This window comes from Ovis canadensis, chromosome 24 (assembly GCF_042477335.2).
Source record: "Ovis canadensis isolate MfBH-ARS-UI-01 breed Bighorn chromosome 24, ARS-UI_OviCan_v2, whole genome shotgun sequence".
Lineage (NCBI taxonomy): Eukaryota > Metazoa > Chordata > Mammalia > Artiodactyla > Bovidae > Ovis > Ovis canadensis.
Genome location: NC_091268.1, coordinates 41,070,117 through 41,074,700, shown reverse-complemented (window position 1 = coordinate 41,074,700; position 4,584 = coordinate 41,070,117). Strand labels below are relative to the sequence as shown.

Sequence of the window (4,584 nt, the reverse complement as noted above, 5' to 3'; positions counted from 1 at the left end):
TTATACTTTCTTCATCTGCTCCAGGATTCTGTGATTTTCGCTTCTGCAGGGAGCGCCTGGTATGGAGCAGAGCACCCAGCCCCGGATCTGGGGTAGAGGGTCAGCTGGAAGCAGGGCTTTGAGGGTGATGGATCAACCAGGGTGTAGTGTGAAGGAGTAAGCGGCCCGGGAAATAAGGGCCCTGTGACCTAGACCTTGAGGTGGCTGGGGCAGGGAGTGAGAGCTGGCCAAATGTGGACCCTTGAAGGGGATGTAGTGGCTTATTTTTATTCTGACAACCCTCACGCAGCATTGCTGTGGCCAGCCCTGCCTTAAGTGCTTTATAAATAGCCATTTGTTAATCCTGGTTGGAGCCCTTGGAGGTAGGACGACTGTTACCCCTACATGGCCAGTGGAGACACTGAGTAACTGAAAGGTTAACTTAAGTGACTTGCCTGAGGCCCAGAAAGAGATAGTCCCCCTCTCGTTGCAACATAAGCCCAGCCTGCCTGTTCAGGCAGCTCTGGGCCCCAGCCTCTAACTGCCATTCACCACCAGGGAGCTGGACCTCAGTCATTCATCCAATAAATCAGATAAGTGTTGAGTTGGCCTCCAGCGAGGGCCTTGTGCTGGGCTCTGGAATTTCTGCTCTTGGGGTGCACTCGGCCCAGTGGGAGAAACAGACAAACACAGTGTCCACAAATCAGTGCCATAAAAATGAGCCTGCTGTAACGAACATTCACCGTGGGGCAGGCCCTGTCGTTAAGCCGGTTACCCAGCTTATCTTTTCATCTTTGAAGAACCCCTTGAGATGTTGTTGGCCCCATTTTGTAGATGAGTAAACTGAGACTTAGAGAGATTCAGTAATTTGCCTAAGGTCATAGCAATAACGTGACAAATTTGGGACTCACTAGGGGAAGTTTGGAGTTCTATAAGGGCATATCCCAGAGGGCTTCCCAGAGGAGGTGTCCTGCTCTTGCAATGTACCAGAGAGGGAACTGGTCCAGTGGAGAGAAGGAGGCAGGTGATTCAAATAAAGGAAACTCTCTGCAAAGGCCTGGAGGCTGAGCAGCCTGGCATTGAGGGAAGCTGCAGGCCATTCTCAGGAGCTCTGGCTGGTCTGAGCTGAAAGAACCGGATGAGGCCCCAGGGCAAAGACCCAGCCTTGCTGGGCCCTTGGGCAGTGTTGGTGTTGGTGCTGATGCTGATCATGGAAGGGAGGGCCAGAAAAAGTCACCAGGCCAAAAAGGCAGGATCGTATATTGAGTCTGTGCCTGGACTCGGGTCATGGGCCGCCTGAGTTGGATTCCCTCCTGTGTCCTTGTCTGGCTCTGTGACCTTGGGCAAGTCGCTTCCCCTCTCTGGGCCTCAGTTGCCTCATCTATCAAACAGGGACCATAGTACCTCATGGCCTTTTATGAGGACTAAATGTCTTCATGGATGCAAAGGGCTTGGAGCAGAGCCTGGCTGAAGTCAGCACTCCAGAGGTGTCAGCTGTTATGAACACCGAGGCTGCATTTGCCTGGCGGGTTCACTGCTTTCACTTAGGGGGAAGGAAATGAAGAGTTGTTAGAGAGCCTGGTGCACCCCGACCCTCACCGGCCACCCTGCCCACCTCTCAGATCCCGGCCTCACCAGCCCCACCACCGAGCCCCCACCACACTTGGCACCAGAACCCACTGGGGGTGGCCCTGGTGGCCCTGGGGCCCTGGCGGCCCTGGCTGGGGAAGCAGAGGCTCCCGGCTGTCGGGGGAAGGGTGGGAACCAGAGACCTGGTGACTAAGACAGAACCCGAAATGCACTCTTCTGTGGGGGGTTGAGGGGAGGGGAGGCTTCTTTCACTCTGGCTTGGGGCGAGTGACTCATGCGGGGGCAGGTACGGGAGGTGCCAGGGCGCAAGGGGTGATGATGCATGTGCCTTCCAAGAAGCTGGGGGTCCAGTGGGCTATGGAGGGCTGGGGTTTCTCCCAGATTCTGGGGTTTGGAGGCTGGATAGATCCTGTGACTGAGAGGCCTGGAGCTGGAAAGACCTAGGTTTGGATTTGGGCCGTTGCTTTGTGGCCGGGTGAACTAGGGCAAGGGATTTCCCCTCTCTGTGCCTCAGTTTCCTCACCTGTAACATCACGCTAATTAAATCCACTTCCCAGCATTAAGCCTTTTCTGCTGTGCTTTTATTGGGGACTTCCCACCTCAGAGCCCTGCAAAGGCTCCCTGGTCCCCACACAGCAAAGTGCAGACGGGGCCCAAGTGCAGCCTTCCATCAGGGGGAGCTTGGGACAAGGGGGAAAAGGAGGAGGCACATTTTGGAAGGTCTGCAGACACTCACAGCCTTGTCTTGGCTAAACTTCACACACATCTATTTACAACTCAGAAACCCACTGCCAAATGTGCGTATGCTGAACCTTGGGAACACCGAAGAGTAATTTATAAATGTACCTTAACTTGGCTCTTGGGTCTTCGTTCTGTCTCCAAACTTAACATTTATGTTACATTCCCTTTTTTGAATGTGTAAAATTGTTTGTAAAGGCACTAGGCCCTGGCGATTTCAAAGATGAGTCATCAGACAGTTTAAATTGATGAAATTAAAGGTAATTTCAGTGTTACTTAAACTATTCTAGGTCAGAGAAAAAGATGGACACTCTCCATTTTATTTTATGAAAGGAACATGACATTAATATGAAAATCTGATAAACATAGTAAACCAGTAAACAGATTACAATAATAAAAACAGAAAGACAAAACCCAAGCCAATAAATTGTAGACCAATCTCTCCACAATTTGGATGCAAATCTTATAAATAAAAAGCTAACATGCAAAATAAAATTATATATCAAAAGAATAACATAATTTGAGCAGATAGAACTTTATTTCAGGAATGTATGGCAGGTTTAATCTCAATAACTCAGTTGGTAAAGAATCTGCCTTCAATGCAGGAGACCCCAGTTTGATTCCTGGGTCAGGAAGATCCGATGGAGAAGGGAAAGGCTAGCCACTTCAGTATTCTTGGGCTTCCCTTGTGGCTCAGCTGGTAAAGAATCTGCCTGCAATGTGGAAGGCCTGGGTTCAATCCCTGGGTTGGGAAAATCCCATGAAGCAGGGAAAGGCTACCCACTCCAGCATTCTGGTATGGAGAATTCGAACACAACTGAGCAACTTTCACTCAAGCCAACTGATCAATGTAATTCTTTACATTACATTAAAGGAAAGTAACAATGTGATCATATCAATTGATGTAGAAAAGTCAGTTGAAGAAATTCAATAGCTTCTTCAAAAAATTACTAAAAAAAAAAAGAAATTAAAAGAAATAAAACTACTTAAAGATGATAAGTTTTCTCTGCCAAACATTGACAGCAAACATTATTCTAAATACTAAAGCCATTCCCTTGAAATCAAAATAAAATAGTATTTTGGAGACTCTATCAAATACACCAGGATTTTATTATCATTATTATTTTTACCTGCTGGGAAATGTTTATTTGCCACTAAATCGCCCAAGCATGCTACAATTATAAGAAAGGTACAGGCCATTTTTCCTTTCCATAACAATATCCATAGCATCTCCTCAATCATAAATATTACAAAAGAAAGTAAAAAAAAAATCACATTTTACAGATCTTAGACTTGTCTTTGGAGAAGGCAATGGCACCCCACTCCAGTACTCTTGCCTGGAGAATCCTATGGACGGAGGAGCCTGGTAGGCTGCAGTCCATGGGGTCGCTAAGAGTTGGATACGACTGAACGACTTCACTTTCACTTTTCACTTTCATGCATTGGAGAAGGAAATGGCAACCCACTCCAGTGTTCTTGCCTGGAGAATCCCAGGGATGGGGGAGCCTAGTGGGCTGCTGTCTCTGGGGTCGCACAGAGTCGGACACGGCAGCGGCAGCAGCAGCAGCAGACTTGTCCTTAGTATTTAGCTCAGATCTTACCATCTCCAAAAAACAGTTCTGTCAAACTCATCAGCTAAAAGCTCTATCCAAGCAGTGAGAAGATGGCCTTTCTTAGCCCGTGGCAATTTTTTTCCGATTTGTCCTAGCTTGTTAATGCTGAACGGCAGAATGAGGATTAGATTGCAGGGGTGGGGGTGAAGGGGTAGCAAGAGTTAATTTCCCCCAGTACAAGATGGCATCTGAAGCTTGAATGGGAGAGCTGAACTGGAGAGAATTGAGGGAAGGGTCCAGGCCCTGTATTCAGTCAGAGTTACTGCTGGAAGAGGAGGAGGAGGAATGCTTATCATGCTTGTGGTGTTTCTGCTTCTTTTTATGAGCTTTCTTCATTTTCTTGCGCACCTTCTGGTCAATCACTATTCCTGGTCCTACTATACCCGGAACCAATGGATTCACAGGACGCATGCCAGGGCCAGGTATGGAGAAGGGTAGGGACCTGAGGGCTGGCATCCTGGATATCCTGGCTGTGGCACAGGATGACAGGGCCCACAGGGGGAAAGGCTGGATTCCCCTGGGGTGCTCCTGGGGGAGTGGGAAAGGGGCCTGGAGGAAAGGGAGCTTTGGCAGGTGGTGCATGGCTAGGATTGCAACCTCCAGGATGCCCAGTGTTAGGGGGGTGTGGATATGGTCCTGGATGCCTGGCATTGGGATTCCACAT

The 4,584-nt window shown here is 48.7% G+C and overlaps 1 pseudogene; it reads right to left on the bottom strand.

The window, feature by feature from the left end:
* Nucleotides 1-4,169: 4,169 nt before the first annotated feature.
* LOC138429785 (proline-rich protein 13 pseudogene) lies at nucleotides 4,170-4,584 on the bottom strand (annotated as a pseudogene).